We start from the raw sequence: 22,563 nt of genomic DNA, 5'->3' as shown, positions 1-22,563 counted from the left end.
TTTCTTCTGTTCTTTGGGCTTCCTTCTCTTGTTTTATTGCGAGTGGCATGGGGCTTTGATCTCTGATCAGCTCTGGCTTACAGCACAGACCTTTGCTTTGGTATGACATGCAGAAGGACATGGGTATCCCCCCGAAAATCCAAGTGGACAAGAGCTTGCTTCTTCTGTGGTGAGGACTGAGGCTAATGGGTAACATCAGAATTTATTGTCTCCCATTACATAATGGGAAATGGAAAAGTCACACGGGTATTTTGGCATAAGAAAGCACACCCATGAGAGCAAGTTTGATGTACAATATCTATGTGTTTCTCATTTCACTTGCAGGACTGCCTTGAGCTTAAGAATTTAAATTTCCCTGTCTGTATTGTGATTTACACTAAATGTTTAGAACAGTCTTTCAGATTCCAAATCATTTTTTGCAACTGTATAGTAAATGTAAAACTGATTAATAAACTAAATAAAAAAAATCACATAAGTGTCCATTAGCCTGCATAATACTTAGAAAGGCAAAAAATTTGAAGTTCTAAATGTTTTCTTTGCAAATAACATTTCCTATTTTCTGACTATTTAAAACTTTTTCTTTAAGAAGGAAAAAGAGCATACTATATAAACACATTGTCTCCACAGTACGAGGAAGCATACGATATGATGGGATATGATCACCTATTGGGAGAACATGCTCAGGTAGCAGATGCTAATATACAGGACCATGTTCCCTTCAAATTAAGGGTGTCATAAATGAAGGGCTCTGGCATCCAGACAACTCTGGAGTTTCGTGAGAGGCATTGCAAAGGTTTTTCTGTTCAATAAACTTCAATGAACGTCTCTGCACAAATTCCCCATCAGCATGTAAGCAGGTGGCTTTTAACAGTTTTGCATTTGTGTGTTTTCAAGTAAAGGATGTCCATTGGCAGGCCAGACACAGCCCTGCGACTACACTAATGATTAGTTCATCATTTTGAAGTGGACCCCAGTACCTTTTTGTTCCCCAAACTAAAAACAATATACATACTGAATCCATACGCTTGATATATTAGTTACTAGAATGGGGGGGGGGAACCCCCTTTGTTTAATACCAGTTGACATTTCCTCTTCCCTTATTAAAAGATTTCATTAAATTTAAGAAAGTGTAGCTGAAAGGTCCAGCTCAGAAAATACATCCTGCTACACTTCCATCTTCAGCCTGTGGCATAGACATTTCCACAGGCTTGTATTCTGAGCACCCGAGTTTTGTGTTACATTGTTCTTTTTATTTTTCACAAACATAATTGGATTTTTTTTTTCAACTGCTACTTATTGACCAGCTACTAAACAAGCCCCGAACTTTATCCGTCGGGTTCATAACCTGAATTCAAGTTGTAGGTAATGTTTGTAATTCTAAAAATGCCAACATTTGTCATTGTGAATTATGTTTCCTTTAGGGAATTCCTTTACCAAAGAGAGGCAGTCATTTTTGACACTAATCAGATGCCTCTGTGCTGACCCTCTTCCAAATGGGCCAGCTTTCTAGGTTATTAGTATTTAAAAAGAAATAACCACTCAGTGTAGCGTTTCAGTAAATAATGACCTACAGGATGTGCTAGACGTATTCTCCAATGCTTCCCACCGGCACCAGTGATTAGCTTGGGAAACATTACAGGGCTTTACTCAGGTCAGCTGGGCAACGGCTTGGAGTTCTTCATTCACATTTTTTTTCACTTAATCCGTGGCTTTGAATTTTTTTTTCCTTTTGCCTTGTAAGCTCCTGCATATGAAGATTTGAAGCAGTTTCTGGCTATGTGGAATTACATGCTTTTAGATGAAATTCAATCCTTTGTAAAAGGTTTTGTTCAGAGCCACACTCCTTTTTCCTTGTTGAATTTGGATGACACAGAGAAGGACATTAGTTAACTGGGGACAGAAGTTGTGTTACCCAATTTAAAAAAGCTGTAGCAATAATTTTTGGAAAGACCAGGCAAATTCAACACCAGTGAGTTTACTTAAGCCTTTTAAGGAAAAAGGAAATGCCGGGAGATAATTAAAAGTGCAGTGCTGACTTTGCCTCTGGAATGCCTTTGACTGCCGTCTTTATATAGGTTATGCCGTTACGAAAGTGGGGGGTTTAAAAAGAATTTTTGGCATCTAACAAAATGATGGTTTTGTAATGATACTTCTTGATACTTTGCTTTGTGTAAGTTGGTTCGATTAAATCTTTAGTAGTGAAAAAAGGAAACTATTTGGATCTCATGAGCAATTGGACATTGATTTCTTCTTTTCTCTTTTTAAAAAAAGGTAACTGGTTAAAATTTTGGAGAATTCCTGAAAACTTATTACCTTCTCCCAAATGATTTATCTGATGATGTATGAACCAGGAGAGAGTCTCTGAGACAAGAACCCTGACTCAGGAGTCAGGGGATGTGCTTGTAAGCCAGCCACAGAGGGAAATACTGAGTGAATACTTCATTTGTTCATACAGTGGAGCCAAAATGCATGCTCCTTGTGGCACATGGGTACACATCTGTGGACAAGATCTATACATTCTGCTGAAGGGTCACTTGGACCCCAAAGCAACAGATTCTTCAAGTGTATGAGTTATATGTTTTATACCCTTACTCATAGAAAGGTAAAACATCCACAAAGACCCATGATCATTCTTTGGAGTCTCCTCTGCCTTTCACATCTCTCCCTAGATGTGTTAAGCAGACTTTTGTTTTGGTTTGTGTAAATGAGTTTCATCTCAAAGTAGCCATGACACTCCTGCTTCTAACCCTGCGTTAATGGATAACCCTTACTCCCCTGCTTCCTCATTTCCCAGTCCTAGCCCTCAAGCATTTGCTCTTCTCCTGTGTTTAACATTAGCAGTGGATGGCTCTCAGGAGTCATTCAAAGATGGGAAATGAGTTTGTTTTTTTCTTCTTCCTTAATTGACTTGGCTGGGAGGTGTTCATATAGAAGGGATGCTGGGAAAAGAAACGGAGCAGACATTCTAAGGAAGTGAAGTAATTGTACTGGGCAGGAGGTGGTTCCGGAAGTTTCTACTAAGAGTGAACTTCAGTGTTACCGACCATGAGTCTCTCAGTTTTGAGCTCATGGCTATGATAGGAAGAGCTGTGTGGACACTTAGCCTTCTCCCTCAAGGCTTCTCTAATCTCCAGTAAGGATTACTGATTGACTGATTGTTTTTGGAAAATTCTACTTAGAATAAAAAAAGAAAGAAAGAAAAAAAAAAAAAAGAGGACACCCCTCCCCCGTATTAAAAATAAAGGATGATGGTCTCATTGAGCTGAAACCAGACGACTCAGATAAACCACTGTTGAAGCAGAAGGGAAGTGCTGGGCTAAAGAGGACGGGCTTCATGTGAAATAAACTCATCATATTCCACTAGGAAGAAAACCGTCAGCGTGGGAGCGAGGCTTAGCAGGCCGCGTGCAGATTAGTAGGCTGTGGGAAGACGGGCTGGTGACGGTGCACAGCCACGGCTTCCACACAGCATGTGTTTGCTGAGTGGGTGAATGAAGTATCCTGGAAGCTGCAGTTGCCAAGTCTCAGGCTGGTTCCTTTTCATGTCGTTTGTATTAGGCTTGAAATTTGCTTTGAAATCACAGGAAGAAAGATTCTATATAAACTAAATGGCTATTGTTTTCACTTATACTATTATGTCACACTTCAACCCCAGGCCCTCCCAGACAACAATTGAACCAAAGCAAGTGTCTGTCAATGGAGCCTGAGGTCAAGTTGGTTCACTTCTGACTGTAGCCAGACTTGACGTAAACTTCTGTAAGCAAAGCAAAGGACTGTAATCATTTTTGAAGGTACACACTTAATAAAAACACAATTTGAAGTGCGAGGACACACAGAGAGAATAGCATTCATTTTCTTCAAAGAAGTATTCTACGATCAGATCCATATTCTTCTTTTACTTTTTTTTTTTCTTGGATGAAGCTGACAGAAAAAAGATTCTGGACTTCCAAGTTCTGAAGTGTGAGTGGCCCATTTTCAGGTAGATAGGATTTCTGTCTGTCCCTGGCTAATGCTGAATCTCAGATGTAGAGACAGATTCTAGGTGTTTTTTTTTTTTTAATTTTTAAATTTTTTTTTTATTGATCTATTTGTTTGATGCTGTTAGGGGCAAATGAGAGCTCAGAAATATTCTGTGCCATGCAGTTATGTAAGAATGGACGGAAGCTTTTAATGTTTGTGCTGAAGACTTAACAGTGAGAAAAAGAAGCCTCTATATGTGCCCAGATGTGTGCCCTTCTGATTATAAAATGCCACCAGGCCTTCATCTATTTCTGTGAAAGACTATTTACCCAGCGTCGTCATAGTTCAAGCTGAGGCCAGAGAGACAGGATTCTTGACTTGCTGCTGCTCCTGTATTTTGTACTAAAACAGTTATCAATTAACAAATAAGAATTCCTGCACTTTGATGCACCATATTGAGAAGTTAAGGACTGCTTGATAATAAAGACGAAGAGAGGGGAAAAATAAGAAGAAAAGAAATCACATGGTATAAACTTTTTAGCTGCAAATCCTAAATTCAGGGACAATGACAATCAAGGCCAGCCCAGGGCCACAAAGTCACAGTGCCACTTGAAGATGTGCTTTTGCAGGACCTACTTTTGATAGAGGACGTAAAGTAGCAGTGACAAGAGCCAACTTTTTTGTCCAGTGACACCTGTTCAGCCACACTCGTGGCCCTACAGAGGATCACCATGCGTCTTACAAGTGCTGCTGGGTACAGGCTCAGCATCCTTCCCTTGATGAGGTCACTCCGCTATGACCGCCATGCTGTTGAGGCTCATTACATCAGTAACCTAGGGCAGCAAAACTTACTCTCATCCATGCATCCTTCCCAATGTCCAGCAGAAAGGACCACTTAAAATGAAAGAGGGTCTTTTCCTGCCCTGGCACATGCGCTTCTCATTTGCCCCGAAGGGCATCAAAATTTAGTTAAAACAAAAACAACAACAATCCTCCCCTTTCCCCGCCATCCCCCCAGGTACAGTCTGTCGCTACATCTGAGATTCTGTACTTCCAAATGCTGGTCTCTTCTTAGGAAGGGGGTAGTTTGGACATAGAAAGCCATGCACAGTGAATGTGCTGCACAAATTGATACAGATATTGTTGAAGGAATCATCCGATAGCCTTTAAGACAGGCAAGTAATAAGCGTGCCAAGTGGTCACAATGGGTTTACAGGAGGCAGCATCCCCCAGGATTGTTACAGACAGAGGGAGATTCGAGTCTACATCCACACACACACACAGCTCCACAGCTCTCAATCTTTTGGTTTTACAAGAGGGGCCAGAAATTTGAGACCTTCATGTAAAATCTGTTTACCAAACAAAGTCTCATTTATAAAATATCACTATCACAGTTTTTCTTTTTAGAACACTGTGAGGAGCACACAAACATGCCTGTGGTATAGACTTAGCCCCATGGCCATCTGTGGTTTGTAGCCTTAGTGCGATTAAACACACCAGGGCTAGATTGCTTTGGGGAAAATAATCTCGGGGAATATTATTTTCAGTCCATATGCATGAACTCTTTTTGGCTTAGATCATGTTGATGGAGAACGGCGGCGTTGCTATGTGTACTCTAGTGCTTTCTTAGGGACTTTTTCCTGCCTGTGGCAGCTTTCTCAGAGCAGGCTCCTGGGGCTCCTGCCTTTTTCCCAAGCCCTAGGGTGTCCTCGGGGTTACTGTTAGTGCTCAGCTCACCTCAGTGGCAGGACAAGTGTTTCTGCCTGGTGACCAGTGTGAATGCCAGCCAGAGTGTCTACAAAAGGCAATGCTGCTCATCAGACCTTGGGCTTTGGCTTGCTTCTCATTGGCTGTAATATGTTTGATGAAGTTTTGGGGCTTGGTGGAGAACTGGGGCCCAATACCACCCTGAGGAGAAGAAGAAAAAGAGAAGGAGGAGGGGGAGGGAAAAGAAGGAAAAGAACAACAACAATGAATAATGATAATAATAATAATAATAATAATAATAATAATAATACTTTAAAAACCAAATCAAAACAGACTTTGCAAACACTCCCCCCACCCCCACCAATGCAGAGCTAATTGTCAGGGTGTGACCTGCAGAGAACATCTGTGACCTTCTGTATTTTAGAAGTTCCAAGAGGAAGCTATGGCTCTGGCTGCCACCATTGGCTGAGCTGGTCAGCAGGAAACTTGGTTTGCCAGGAAAATAAGGGAGGGAGGGAGAAAGGCTTTCCACCCACCTTACCCAGATGCTTCAGAACCCAGAGCTGATTGGCCGCGTAGACTCATTTGAATGACTCCGTCTTTCCTAGTCTGTAGTAGATAAGACAGGCTACAGGATGGAGTAACCAACAGCCCCTGCCTTCCCCAATTTCAGTGGATTAACACAATAAAGCTTCTTTTTCCTTTAGGGGCAAAGTCTATGGGGTGTACAGAAGGTGTCGTCCAAGGAATTTTTCTTCATCCCTGGAGGACTCCACTGTCTCCTAGGGTCTCCTTGAGGTTATCAGCTGGAGAAGCAAGAAGGAGAACTGATTGGTATGTTTTAGAGCCAGCCCAGGAGCAGAAGTCATTGCTTCTGCCACATTCCATTGTCCAGAACTTAGTCACAGGGGAAGCTGTGTGTCCTCCCATTCACCCTGGAAGAGGAGACAGTTTGTGTCAACACCACCACCTGTTGATCCTCTGAGCAAAGAAGGGAGAGTTATGCCAACAGAGTCCTCTCCTTTCCCCTCCACCCTCCTTTCTTCGTTTCTCCATGAACCTTTTGTCTCTGTCATGTTGGAGAGCCCCAAACAAGAAGACTGGCTGACAACTAGGTTGGCTTTTTTGGTGAGCTTGGTCTTCAGATATTAGGGAAGGAAGAAGTTGCAGTCTCATTCAGTTTGGAGCTCACAAGCTAATTTGGGATCCCTCTTGTCAATTTCTCATTCCTGTGGTGAGCTGCTTTCAAAGACCTGTCTTCCTTCTCTTAGTCAAAATTCATAGGACCACACACACTGGTATGAGATATGTGAATGGCATTCTAATTCATCATGCACATACCTTCCCATTACTTCTTCTAGTGACAGGAACGAACAATTTAATTCATTGACTTGTTGGGCTTTTTTAAGTGCTTTCAGTCAGAGGACCTTATGGTACCACACAAACAGTTAAGTCATTTTATTCACCCTCATGAATGCTTGGGGTAACAGAGCCAAAGCTCTGATTTCCTTAGTTCATAGCAGGGGGAAACTAAGAGACTCTTTCCCAAGTCATTCTATCCCTAGAAATTCCCAAGGTCCTAAGACTCTAAATCATCTAATTCCACAACCTCACCAGCTAGAAGCAAATAGTTTCTGAAATCCCATAAAAACTTTCACTAAACTCTTTTACACTAGTCATGAAAATTATATTCATGTTTCATGTATTTTTAATGATTTATTTATTTTTACTTTATATGTATGAATGTTTTATCTGCCTACACAAACATGTGCCACATGCATGTCTGGTGCCCTTGGAGACCAGAAGGGGGCTCTGGATCCCCTGAACTGCAGTTAACAAGCTGTGAGCTCATCTACATATGAGCTGTCATGTAGGTGCTAGGAACAGGCCTCTGGTCTTCTGAAAGAACTGCAAGTGCTCTTAACCTCTGAGCCATCTCTCTAGGTATATATTTTAAAACCATTGCCATTGAAACAAAAGACCCCCAGCTCCAAGCCAGACTGTATTTAAAGGGCTCACTAAATAAAAAACAAGGTTTTAATGCCATCAGGTTATATGAGATGTCCAAGTAGCTTGTGAACATGATTTTCTGGCGACAGACCATGTGTTCCTATGAAACACACGTAAACAACATGCCTAACTATGAATTCCACTCACATAACAATGGTAAGGGAGGCAGTGTTTCTCATGCCAGTGGCTGATGTGGGGAGGCATTCGTGTACTCACCAAGTCAGGTAAAAGATGACTGTTTAATGCATTGCACACATAGTTATTATGTAACAAAGATAGACTGTCAAATGGGCTTAAAGTGACGTTTTGGGAGGGTTTATCGACCAGATGCAGTGAGTCTGAGATCAGTGAACTTTGCTTTGAAGTTTACTCTTGATCCAGATCTTCAGTAAGAAGGTAGTTTCCAAATCACTGATCTGTGAATACTGCTTGTGATTAATTACCCTTTTATAATCTTAGGAATTCTGTTCTCTGCTCTATTTTGAATAACTCAGACTCCACGGGGAGTTGTATTTTGGCTGGTATATTTGGGACTGCTAATAAACACCCACTTCCTGTTTTTCTTACTACTGTGTCTAGCAAATTGTAAAATTACTTGTATTGCCTTTCCGTTTCTTGTGTGTTTAACAAGCCTTGATTTATGTTGTGGAATTATCTGCATCAAAGGATCCTTGCCAACAAAGTTCTCATAGCTTCACAATGTAAGATACTGTATCTTTTTCTTGCAGTACAAACTTGAAGGGTGATAGGAAAAATAATTCTATTTCATCAGAACAGAGGACTTGGAATTTTAGTATTTTGAGCTCTCAATAACTCTTGAGAAGTTTATTTTTCACATGTGCTTAAAAAGTCATTAATTTTTTTTCTTTTAGCAAGACATATTGCAAGACAGAAAAAAAGTGCTCTGTTTTAAGTATAAGCCTCAGGCTCAAGTCTAAACATTGGGTTAAGCCAGAAAAAGGACTATTATTATTGTTATTCCTGCCAGGTTTTTAGTTTGCAAAATTCTCCAGTTGTTTTTGTTGATGACTTGTGGCTAGCTAGCCGGGTGTCCAGCTCCTGTGGTAGAGGCTGCGGGTTTATATCCGAGCTAGCGAGGAAGCTGCTAGTGTAGGAGATGAGGGATTCCCCCAGGGGAAGAGGCACCCCGGGGAGGAGGCACCCCGGGAGGAGAGGCTGGTGGTTCAGCATTAGCACCACAAGGAGGTAACTATCCTTTGCCATTTCAAGGCAGTTCCTGAGTCAATGTTCAACAGATATTCTCTCTCCTCGGCATATATAAGAGGATTAATGATTAACGAGTCTCCAGAGCCTGGAATCTTTACCCTCTCCGAACTTACCCACCAGAGAGGTGCACTCCATGCCCCCAGGGGCCCAGCTGGGAATAGAAGAGTTGTGGTCTGGAATGGCATGTGGGTACAGACTATGAATTTGGCTCTGTAGTGACTGGAGAGCTGTCCTACCTTTAGAGCTGAGCAATCGGGTTCCTACTTTTAGTACATACTTTTTTGCTTGAGGTCCTGCGGTAGCTAGAGTTCCCCAGAGGAACAGAACCAGTGGGACACTGTTCCTTAACTGATGATGGTCCTATGTCCTTGTAAATTCATTCTAGATTGAAAATATTCTAAGTTAAAAATGCATTTAATACACCTACCTAATCTCCTCAGAGAACACCCTAGCACTGCCTAGACCAACTTAAATATACTCAGAACACTGAACTAGAGTACTTTGGAGCAAAAGGATCTAACATAAAGTGTACTTTATGTAGGTATTTTATGTATCTAATAAAGTATCGGGTATCATGTAATGTGTTGAATATAGCACACTATATTTTCTCCCCTTTGTGATCAGTGGTGGATTGGGGGCTGAAGCTCTGGGATACTGCCCGGCATTAGGAGAGATCACTACACCAGATGTCACCAACTTGGAAAAAGGATGAAAATTTAACATCGAAAGTATAGCTTCTACTGAATAGAAATGAGACTCTGTATTCATCAACACATAATTATTGGGGCAATTGTAAACTGAACAAGTAACTAAGGGGCATGTATGCTCCCTGTGAGGGCCTCTTTCCTCACCAACCCTCCAGAGGCCTGGGTGGAGCTTGGCAGAATAACAAATGAGTCTCAGCACACATGCATCCCAGGCCCTTGTGTGGAGGGTGGAGCCAGGGATGAGACTATAGCGTGTTACTCAACATTTCCGTGTACTGTGTTGACTATGTTAGGGGCAGGCCTGCCTTCCCTTAGTATGTTCTTTTTCATTGAAAAAATTTTATATATTATGGTTATGGTTTCCCCTTTCTCATCTTCTCCCAGACCCCCCCCCCCCACTTCCCCACTTCTATGACTTCCTTCTCTCTTTAGAGGTATATTAAAACAGGCATATTAAAAAAACAATCGAACCAGAATAAGACAAATCAACCAACAAACAGAAAAAAAAAAAGAACACGAGAAGCGCATGCACACACAGCAAACACACAGGCACGCACAAAAACTCCATTAAAAATGTAAAATCAGAAACCATAATATATAAGCAGAAGGCCCATAAAGTTAAAAAATGCTCAAACAAAGCATTATGAGACAAACCATCTCCAAAAATGCCACTGAGTTCCCTGTGTTAGCCATCTACCGCTGGGCATGGAGCCCGCCTTTAAGTGTGGCTTGTGAATCCAGTAAGATTACATTGGAAGAAGTTTAATTTTTCCTTTGAGAGTGGGTGACACCTGGAGATAGCTTCTGCTTAGGGATGGAGGCTCACATCCACTTCCTCCTCTGGGAGCCCATCTGGCGCGGACCTGTGTAGGCCCTGTGCATGCTACCAAGGTCTTTGTGAGTTCATATGTGCATCCGTCCTGTTGTGTCTGGATGGCACTGTTTCCTTGGTATCATCCATCCCCTCTGGCTCTTACAATCTTTCCCCCTCCTCTTCTACACAGTTCCCTGAGAGGAGCCCTGAGGGGAGGGATTTGATAAAGACATCTCATTTAGGACTAAGTGTTTCAAGGTCTCCCACTTTCTGTAAATTGTCTGGCTGCGGGTCTTAGTTTGTTCCCATCTATTGTAGGAAGAAGCTTCTTTGATGATGGCTGAGCAAGACATTGAACTATGGATATCAGAGAATGCCATCAGGAGTCATTTTATAGCTACATTCCTTTGGCAGAGCATAGTAACTGATTTTCCCCTAGGCCCACAGCCTATCTAGTCTCAGGTCCTTGGCTACCAGAGCAGTGTCAAGCATGGGTTCCATCTCACGGAGTGGGCCTTCAATCCAATCACATGGTGACTGGTTACTCTTACAATGTTTGTGCCACTGCTGTATTGACATACCATGCAGACAGGTCACTATTGTAGACTGAAGGGGTCGGAGCTCGGTTGGTATTTACCTTTCCCCTCAGGGCTAAGGTACCTTCTAGTTCCATGAACACTCGTCAGTAGAGGCGAAGGTTCACGTTAGGCACCAGTTCAACTTCTCTGTGTCCAATGAGATACGTAGGTGCTGTCTTCAGCAACAGGGCCTTACCCTCAGTTTGTGGAGAGCAATCAATAGCCTTGGTCTGAGTTATTTGGGGGTTTCCATAGAGCCCTTTGGCTAACATCTCTATTAGATTTAACTCAGTCCTGGCAATGGAGGCTTCAGCTGGTGGCAAGAGATGTCTTGTTTGGGACTGTGTCGCTTCAACCCCCATTATTGGGTGATTCCATTTAGAGTTCTTTCTTATGTGTATATACTTTAAGAAGCTTTACTATAGTAGGTTTCCATATGACCCCTCAAATGGTCCTTAGTGTTATCTGTCTCTCCAATATTCCATTCCTTACCATCTTCCTCTCTGTTTAACATTTCCATCCCAGGTTCTACCCCATGCCTTTCAAGAACTATATATTCTATTTCCCCTTCCTTGGGAGATCCTTCCATCCCCCTAGTTCCTTTCTCTATACCTAATCTCTATGGTTATACCAATTGTAGCATGCCTAGTGAAGACTTAGAAGTTAACATCCACGTTCTGTACAACCATATTTGTCTTTTTGGGTCTGGGTTACTTCACTCAGGATGTTTTTTTTTTTCTAGCTCCTCCCATTTTTACCTTTGAATTTCATGATTCAGTATTTTTTTTAAACATTTGAGTGATATTCCATTGTGTAAACCTACCATAATTTCATTATCCATGTATCTGTTGATGGACATCTAGGTTGTTTCCAATTTCTGGTTTTTAGTAACAGAGCAGCAATGAGCATGGTTGAGCCAATGTCTCTGTAGTAGGATGTACAGTCCTTTGGGTATATGTCCAAGAGTGGTAGAGCTGGATCTTGAGGTCAATCTATTCCCATCTCCCTGAGAAACCTCCACACTGATCGCTGTGGTGGCTGTACAAGTTTGCAGTCCCAACAGCAATGGATGAGTGTTCCCCTTTCCCACATCCTTGACAGCATGTGCTTTCATTGTTTTATTAATCTTGGACATCGTGACAAGTGTAAGGTGAAATCATAAAGTAGTTTTAATTTGCATTTCCCTGATGGCTTAAGGATGTTGAACATTTCTTTAAGTGTTTCTCAGACATCTGTGTTTCATCTTTTGAGAATTTTTTGTTTAGTTTTATACCCCACTTTTAAATTGCGTTATTTGCTTTCTTGATGGCTAGGGTTTTTTTTGTTCTTTATATATTTTAGATATTAATCCTCTATCAGATGTATAACTGGTAAAGATCTTTCCCTATTCTGTAGGCTACTGCTTTGTCCAGATGATGGTGTTCTTTGGGGCACAGAAACTTCAGTTTCATGAGGTCCCATTTTTTTTAATTGTTGCTCTTAGTGCCTGTGCTATTAGTGTCCTGTTCAGAAAGTCTTTTCCCATGCCAATGAGTTTAAGGCTATTCCTGAATTTCTGTTTGACAAGATTCAAAGGTCTGGCCTTATGTTGAGGTCCTTGAACCATTCAGAGTTGAGTTTTGTGCAGGGAATATGTATGGGTCTATTTGGATTCTTCTACATGCAGCCATCCCATTTGAAAAGCACCCTTTGTTGGAGATTATGTATTTTTTTCTAGTGTGTATCTCTGGCTTCTTTGTCAAAAATTAGGTGCCCCGAAAGCACATGGACTTATAGCTAGTTCTTCAATTTGATTCCAATGATCAACATGTCTGTTTTTACGCAAATACCATGCTGTTTTTATTACTATAGCTCTGTAGTACAATTTGAGACTAGGGATGGTGATACCTGCAGTAATTCTTTTATTATTCAAGTTTGTTTTAACCTCCCATGGTTTGTGTGTGTGTGTGTTTCCATAAGAAGCTGCAGATGGTCCCTTCAAGATCTGTGAAGAATTGTATTAGAATTTGGATGGAATTGCATTGAATCTGTAGCTTGCTTTTGATAGGAGGGCCATTTTCCTTATATTGATTTTATCAATCTGTGAGCATGGGAGATCTTTCCATCTTCTGATACCTTCCTCAATTTAGTTCTTCAGTGTCTCAAGGTTTTTAGTTTCCTATTTGTATTTCCTTGATCTCCTCCAGTAGTCTAAATGTATTAGTTAAGATTTCAAGTACTATGTTGGATAGGTATGAAAAGAGTGAATAACATTGTCTTATTCCTGATTTTAATGGAAATCCTTTGAGTTTCTCTCCATCTAAATTGATGTTGGCTGTGGGCTTGCTGCAAATCACTTTTATTATGTTAAGGCATGTCCCTTACATGCCTAGTCTCTCTAGAACTTTTATCATAAAGGGATGTTAGATTATGTCAAAGGCCGTTTCTACACCTAATGAGATGATCATGTGTTTTTTTTTCTTTCAGTATGTTTATGTGGAGAATTACATTTATTGATATACGTATGTTGAACCCTCCCTGCATCTTTGAGATGATGCCTACTTTATCATGATGGATGATCTTTTTGATGTGTTCTTGGATTTAGTTTGCAAGTATTTTATTGAGGATTTTTTCCATCTATTTCATAAGGGAAATTGATCTGTAATTTTCATTCTTTATTGGGTCTTTGTGTGGTGTAGGTGTCAGGGTAAATATGGCCACATAAAGAGAATTAGGTAGTTTCTTCTGTTTCAATTATTTTGGAATAATTTGATGAGTATTGGCATTAATTCTTCTTTGAAGACCTGATAGAATTCTCCAGTAAATCCATCTGGCACAGGGCATATTTTGTTTAGGAGCTCTAATTACTGCTTCTCTTTCACCAGAGGTTATAGATTTGTTTGAATTGCCCATCTCATCCTGATTTAACTATGGTAGGTCATATATGAAGAAATTAATCCATTTCTTTTAGGTTTTGCCAATTTTGTGAACTACTGGTTTTCAAAGTTTACTTTCATGATTCTCTGGATTTCTCCACTGTCTGTTGCCATGCCCCCCTTTGTCTCTAATTTTATTAATTTGGAACTTCTCTCTTCATCTTCTAGTTAATTCAGCTAAGAGTTTATTAATCTTATTAATTTTCTTAAAAAAATAACTCTTTGTTTCATTGATTTTTTTATATTGTTTTTTGTTTCTATTTTACTGACTTCATCTCTGAGTTTGATTTCTTGCCACCTACTCCTTTTGGATGTTATTTCTTCTTTTTGTTCTAAAGCATTTAGGTGTGCTATTAAGTTGCTAATATGAGATGTTTCCATTTCCCCCCCTTAGTGTTAGGCATGTCTTAGAATTGCTTTCATTGTGTTCCATAGGTATGAGTATGTTTTCTTTTCATTTTCATTAAATTCTAAGAAATTTTAATATTCCTTCTTTATTTCTATCTTGACCCATTTTTCATCCAGTAGAGCTTAGTTCAGTTTCTATGACAGTTGTTTCTTTTGTTGACTTTCGTCTTTAATCCATGGAGGTCAGATAGGATGTAGGGCACTATTTCAATTTTCTTGTATCTATTAAGACTTCCATTGTGTCCATGTATGTGGTTGATTTTGGAGAACGTTCCATGAGCTGCTGAGAAGAAGATGTATTCTTTGTGTTTGGGTGGAATGTTCTGTAAATATCTATTAGATCCTTTGGTTTATGATATCAGTTAGCTTCAACATTTCTCTGTTTAGCTTTTGTCTGGTTGACCTGTCTATTGGCAAGAGTAAGATACTGAAGTCACCCACTATCAATCACTGTGTAATTTAAGATGCAGCAGTGTTTCTTTTATGAACTTGCGTGCCTTTGTGTTTAGAATTGCAATATGTTCTTGGTGGACTTTTCCTTTGATGTATGTGGTTTTGATTTGAATCCTATATTGTCAGATATTAAAATGGTTACACTGGCTTGATTCTTGGGTCTATTTGCTTGAAATATCTTTTTCTATCCTTTTACCCTGAGGTGATGTATATCCTTGATATTAAAGTGTGATTGTTGCTTTTGGGACTTTTTGGGTGGAGATGCAAAAAAGTATGGATCCTGTTTTCAAATCCAACTTGTTAGCCTGTGTCTTTTTATTGGGGAATTGAGGTCATTAATATTGAGAATTATGATTTATGTTATTTTGTGTGTAGGTCCCCTTTTTGATTTGCAAATCTGGGATTATTTATTCCTTCTGTTTTTCTGGGTGTCCTTAATCTTATCAGATTGAAGATTTCCTTCTAGCACCTTCTATAGATCTGGGTTTGTAGATAGCTACTAATTAAATTTCATTTTAACACCATATTTCTTTATCTATTGTGATTGATAGTTTTACTGGGTATAGTAGTCTGGGTTGGCATCTGTGGTCTCTTAGAGTTTGCAGAATATCTATCTAGACTTTTCTAGCTTTTAGAGTCTTCAGTGAGAAGTCAGTTATTATTCTAATGGGTCTGCCTTTATTTGTTGCATGGTCTTTTTCTCTTGGAGGCTTTAATAGTCTTTCTTTGTTCTATACTGTCTTAGTTAGGGTTTCTATTGCTGTGAAGAGACGCCATGACCACAGCAACTCTTATAAAGGAAAATATTGAATTAGGGTGTCTTACAGTTCAGAGGTTTAGTCCATTATCATCATGGTGGGGCATGGTGGTGTGCAGGCAGACGTGGTGCTGGAGAAGGAGCTTCGAGTTCTACATCTTGATCCACAGGCAACAGGAAATGAACTGTATGTTGTAGTGGGTAGCCATTCCAGCTTTGATCTGGAAGTTCCAACCCCCATTGAGGCTTTGACAACTGTCATGCCTACAAGGCAGGGCCGAGGGAGGACTCTGGAGACCTGAGATCCAGATGGGCCAGCTCGCTCTCTGTTCCTGGACCCTGGACGGTGGAGGTTGACTGAGCAGAGCTCCAGAGAACACCGCTGGATTGTGATACACCTTCCCCAGACCCTGCGACCTACCTATCCCTTCATTTGTAAGTTATGCCATTAAATAAATCTCCTTTTAACTATGTGGAGTGGCCTTAATAATTTCACCAATAGTATGTCACATTGAGCATAGCTTGATCAAAGGAGACATCAAAGCCTACTCTCACAGTGACACACTTCCTCCAACAAGGCCACACCTACTCAAACAAAGCCATACCTCCTAATGGTGCCATGCCCTATGAGCTTATGGGGGCCAATTACATTCAAACTACCACATATACATTTAGTAGTTTGATTATTATGTCTCATGGGGAATTCCTTTTTTTTTTTTGGTCCTTTCTATTTGGTGTTCTCTGTGCTTCTTGTTCCTTCATAGTTACGTCTTTCTTTAGGTTAGGAAAATTTTCTTCTATGATTTTGTAAAAAATGTTTTCTGTGCCTTTGACCTGTGTTTTTTCTTCTTCCTCTATTCCTATTATTTATAGATTTTGCCTTTTTATAGTGTTCCTGATTTCTTTGATGTTTCACACCAGGGTTTTATTTTATTTTATTTTATTTTATTTTATTTTAATTTAATACAGTCTTTGACCTAGCCATCCATTTCCTCTATCATGTATTCAATGCCTGAGATCCTTTCTTCCATGTCTTGTACTATGTTGGTGAGGCTTACCTCTGAAGTTTTTGTTTGACTTCCTTTTTATTTCCAGTTTTATCTCAGTTTGGAGGTTCTTCAGTGATTCTATTCCTTTATTAAATTCTACTTAAACATCATGAGCTGTTTTCATCATCTCATTCCATTGTTTGCTTTTTTTAAAATAGACTTCATTAAGAGATACATTCATATCCTCTCTAAGGTCCTTGAACATATTCATAGTAACTGTTTTGAAGTCCTTGTCTTGCTCTCTGGCTTTATTTCTTTGTTCCAGGCCTACTGTAGTAAGATTACTGAGTTCTACTCGAGTCATACTATCTTGGCTGTTACTGATTGTGTTTTTGCACTGGTGTATAGGAATCGGGAGTTGGCATATGGTCTTGTCTTTTAGGTGGGTGTTCCTTTCCTTCATTACTGCTAGCCTCTCTTAGGAAAGTGTGGTGGCCTGCTAAGAACTGCTTTTGCGCGCGCGCGTGTGCGTGTGTGTGCGTGTGTGTGTGTGTGTGTGTGTGTGTGTGTGTGTGTGTGTGTAACAGAGGTGGGCCAAGAGAAAGACTGAGTGGGGCTCCAGGAAGAACTGAGGGGATCTTGTTTATACCTAAAGGTGGAGTCCATCAGGAATTGGAGGTGTGGCAGGAAGAGGGGATCCCACAAGCATGTTGTAGTAAGGCAAAGAATTATCTAGAGAGACAGGGGTGAAAGGTTTAGGGGGACCCTGGGTCTGAAGCAAGACTTGGAGTCTCCAGTGAATGAAGCTGAGGTGGGAGGAGGGGATCTGTAAGCATTTGTTCCTGGGCTGAGGGTGGGAATGGGGAGAGAGTAATGGGGGACCAGAAGGATGGTGTGATTCATCTAGCTGAGTCCCTGCCAGGTGTGGCCACTGGGGGTCCCACACTGGAAGTGTTTCTATGTATCCGGGGCTGGTAGGAAAGAATGGGCATAGGCTAGAAGGAAGGTGGGGCTGAGAGGGTCCACAGGAAGGAGACACAGTGTCTACTCCAGTGTGTGTGTGTGTGTATGTGTGTGTGTGTGTGTTTTGTTGTTGTTTTTTTGTTTTGTTTTTTGAGACAGGGTTTCTCTGTGTAGTTTTGGTGCCTGTCCTGGATCTCGCTCTGTAGACCAGGCTGGCCTCAAACTCATAGAGATCCACCCGCCTCTGCCTCCCGAGTGCTGGGGTTAAAGGCGTGTGCCGCCACCACCGCCCAGCCTGCTCCAGTGTTTGGCCGAGTCCCTCAGCCATGGAGGGAGGAGGGAGGAGGGAGGAGGAAAGACAGGCCCCTTCAAGCAGGCAGTTACAGTGCTGGGATGAGACTGGAGAACTAAATGAGAGCGAAAATCGCCTGAGTCCCAGCCCTGCGTGGCCACCAGGGGTCCCAGACAGTGTTTCTAGGAATCTGCCCTTGACATGAGGGCATGGGGTGGGGGAGGATAGGGGTGGATTCGCTCCGGGGGTTTGGTGGTGGAGTCCCCCTGGACTGAGGGAAGGAGGGAGAAGGGCCCCACAAGCAGGGATGGCAATGGAACTGGAGAAATGGTTTAGAATTCTCCTTAGCATTGTGTTGCCTCAAGCTGAGGTGTCTAAGGGTGGAGTCCCAAGGGCTCTGAGAAGGACCATCTTCAGCCTGCTCAGGTTTTGATCCAGGGCTCTGCTGATTGTGATCATTTGCAGTTTTACTCCAGGGCAGGAAGGCTCTTGCTTCTCCACCGCACTCTCTTGTGCTTGTGGTCACTAAAGCTTTAAAAATCTGCTAGTATAATCAGAGTGAAACTGGAGCTCATTATTGTTTTAACTTACGTATTCTTTTCAGTATAGAAGGCTCATGAACTGTCAGCATCCACACACACACACACACACACACACACATACACACACATACACACCTCAACCCCCCACATACACACACCCATATCCACACCCACGCACACCCACACTCACATAGACACCCCCCACACTCACACACAACCTCAAACACCCTCACATAGACACACACACACACACACACACCCATACCCCCACACACATTGGCACCCCCACACATACATAGACACACACATACAGACATACACACACACATATTCACACACCCATACCCCCCACATTGACATTCCCCCCCCACACATAGACACACACACACACACACACACACACACACACACACACACACACACATTGACATCCCCCCCCCCACACAAAGCTATAAACCAGTGGTTCTCAATCTTCCTTAATGCTGTGACCCTTAAATACAGTTCCTCGTGTTGTGGTGACCCCCAACCATACAATTACTTTCATTGTTACTTCATAACTGTAATCTTGCTACTGTTATAAGTTGTAATATATATATATCTGTGTTTTCTAATGGTCTTAGGTGACCCTTGCAAAGGTCATTTGTCCTCCAAAGGGGTCGAGACCCACAGGTTGAGAATGACTGTTATAAAGGCTTCACACCTCGGATTCCAAGAATAGAGACTTACATTAAAAAAAAAAAAGATACCAAACAGTTAAAAGACAAGACACAGACTAAAGGAACACCTATACCCAATGCAAGATTAATACCTATAATATCTAAAACAAAACCACCCAATAGAAGATGGACAAGTGTTCCAAATAGGTAATACTCAAAAGATGAAGTCACATCTACCTGGAGCTCAGGGCATGCTTCCTAGTTATTAAGTGAGTAGAAGGAGTCCTGCAGATCTCTGCAGATGTCAGGTCTTTGCTGGGTTCCCTTGGCCACACTCCTTGAGAAGAACATTGGAGTTGGGGGGTTAACTGGGGAGAATTTCACAGGGAATGAGAAAAGCAAGATGAGGCATAATTAAGGTAACCCTGGGTTGCTGGAGGTGGGGTGGCCCGATGGAGGTCTCGTTAACGGAGACAAGGAACTAGACCCTTATGTCCTTGCATCAATCACTTTCTGGTCCTAAGTTTCCCTAAGCAAAGGAAGTAGCCTTGGCAGGGCAGATCTGTTTGCCTGGCAGAACTGTCCAAGGAAACAGCTGTGAACCATCAGTAGCCTAACTCCTGGCAGCTGTGGCTGCAGCAGGTGCTGGGTGCGGCACACGAAGTGTCTACTACGTGCAACATTAAAATCCAGTGAGTTGACCAAAACACTGTGATTAAGAACACTGGTGTTGAAATCTAGGCACCTCACATTTAACACAGTTCCACCACTTATTGGATAATCTTGGGCAAATGAACTGTTCTGAGTCTTAGTTGTGGTATTATTTCAACAAATATTTGTTGAGTGCCTAAGGATACCTACCTTGAGGTTGTGAGGGTTAAGCGAAGGGATATACACAGAGAGTTAACGTCTGATGGGCAGTGACAACCATTTCTTGTTAACAATTGTTGGTAAACCTATGCAGGACTTCTGATTTTTTTCAGTGTAATAGTACAAGAAACTCTCTTGGAATGTATCTCTGGATGCCTTCAATCAGTGGAACACTCATGAGTTCAGAGGAATGGAGAGAAGTATTGCTCTCTCCTCTCAGCTAGAACACGCCTTAGCTGGTGAATGAAATGTTCCCTGGATTCATAGGTCAACCTTCTCTGCCTCCCACAGCCCACAGCCAATTGTTCTTTTTTTCTCCCCATTTTTCTCATGACGTAATTTCTGTCTCATGTAGGTCTCAGTCAGGAGAAAGAACACAAGTGCCTTGTCACCTTGCTCTACCAGATGACAGTGGTTAGTGGCCTTTGACACTAGAAAATCCTTTCTTTTTTCAAATTTACCAAAATCAAATACATTTTAGGGCTAGATAGGACCAAAGGGATCATGGACCTCAAAGATTACACAGGGTAGTGGTTTTCTTCAACCACACCTCTTTTCTTTTTCTGGAAGGGAGAATCTGCTTCCCTTCACTTTTGCTACCTCTTCTACAAATAAAATTTCCAATCGTGGTTCATTATTTAAGGACAAAAAAAAAAGCAAAAACAAACAATAACAATAAAACAAAAAACAAAAGCCAGGCTAGCTGTGATTGAAATGGAGATAGAAAACTGGAATTGGCTTTCTGTAGCTTCTTCTTGCAGTCCATTTTTAAACATCACAATCCCTGATGTATCTCATGGGCTATAGTTATGAAATTGATCAATAAATCAGACAATCAGTTGATCTGTTGGTCAGATAATATTAAGAATTCACTGGTGCGGTGCACTGTGAAGATGAAAAAAATACCTGTTCCTTTCCTTGAACGACGCTGACTGTTCTCAGCCTCCCTAGCCACGGCCCCTCTCTTCTCCCTCTGTGTCCCCAGGATTCCGTTTTTTGGACCTCACTCTTTTCTACAGTCATATCTTTGAAGATTCTTTGTAATCTCAGTTTCAAATCCATTCATATGTTCTTCCTTCCTCCCTAATGTGGGGGATCAAATTCAGGGGCTCACTGTTCGAGGCAATCTTCTCCCAGTGAGTAACAGCCCTATACCTACCCACTTGCTCCTGCTTTACAGATTCATTCTCCAAGGCTAGAGTTCTTTTCCAAGTTTCAGACTTTGTTCCAACTGCTCAACACCCAACCAAGAGCCTCGAGATTAACTCACTGCAAATGGGACACCTGGTCCTCTCCTGTAAAGCCTGCCCTTATTAATAGCAGTTTGTCTTTCTGGATCAGTGGTTCTCAATCTGTGAGTCACAACTCTTTGTGGGGTGTGGGGGTGTCAAACAACCCTTTCATAGGGGTCACCTAAGACCATCTGAAATCACAGATATTTACATGATGATTCATAACAGTAGCAAAATTACAGTTATGAAGTAGCAACCAAAATAACTTTATGGTTGAGGGTCACCACAACATGAGGAACTGTATTCAAGGGTCGCAGCACTGGGAAGGTTGAGAACCGCCACTCCAAATGCTCAGACTCAAGCATTTTACTTTTTCAGTTCTCTCTCTCTCTCTCTCTCTCTCTCTCTCTCTCTCTCTCTCTCTCTCTCTCTCTCTCTCTCTCTCTCTCTCTCACACACACACACACACACACACACACACACACCTAATTCACCAAGAATGCTTTGGGCTCTTACATCAAATTCTCCTTCCTCACTAGTAACCTGTCTCATAGCATCATCCTTTCTCATCTGTATTATTGCAGGAGTGTTAATAGCACACAGCAAGAGTGGGAACACTCTAGACCAGAGCCTCACTCTTCTGTGGTCCGTTTTGGTTTTTCTTCCACTGCTTCCAAATGTGAGCTCTGAGAGGTGAGATTAAAGGGAGACAGATGTGCCTCAGGGTCCGGACACCACGTTAGTGGGTTAAACTTCTTTCCTTTAAGTTCACACTGAACCTTTAGAGGCATTAAGAGTAACTCTAGCCCCAACTCATATTCGCATTCCCATCTCTGTAAGGAGGCTAAAAACACACTTGCTATAAGCAACTGTAGGCAAGTTTCTCCCTGTTCCCAAATACCCAGCAGCCTCTTCTTAAATAATTGACATTGAGGCTTAATGTTACTTATAAATGATCAGCCAGTAGCTCAGGCTTATTACTAACTAGCTCTTACACTTAAATTAACCCACAATTCTTATCTATGTTTATCCATGTGGCACGTGGCTTGGTATCTTTTCTCAATATGACATTTTCTTCTTGCTTCCTTTGCATCTGGCTGGTGACTCCTGACTCCACCCTTCCTCTTCACAGAATTCTCCTAGTCTGGTCGTCCTGCCTATACTTCCTGCCTGGCTATTGGACAATCAGTGTTTTATTAAACCAATTTGAGTGTCAAATCTTTACAGTGTACAAGAGCATTATTCCACAGCATTTCTTCCTCTTTCTTTGTCTAATTAAAAGGAAGGTTTTAACCTTAATATAATAAAACAAAAACAGTTATTAACTAAGAATTGGCATAACAATATCCAATCCATTTGCATTTGACAAAATTAGAGAAAATAATTACCTATATTATCTTGGTAAGTCTAAAGTTTTGTATCTAATTTACTTTCTATTATAACTAAGGAAAACTATAATTATAACTATTTAGTTTTCAACTCC

The sequence above is a fragment of the Peromyscus maniculatus genome, chromosome 9 (assembly GCF_049852395.1).
Source record: "Peromyscus maniculatus bairdii isolate BWxNUB_F1_BW_parent chromosome 9, HU_Pman_BW_mat_3.1, whole genome shotgun sequence".
Lineage (NCBI taxonomy): Eukaryota > Metazoa > Chordata > Mammalia > Rodentia > Cricetidae > Peromyscus > Peromyscus maniculatus.
Note: the sequence above shows the minus strand (reverse complement) of the source record.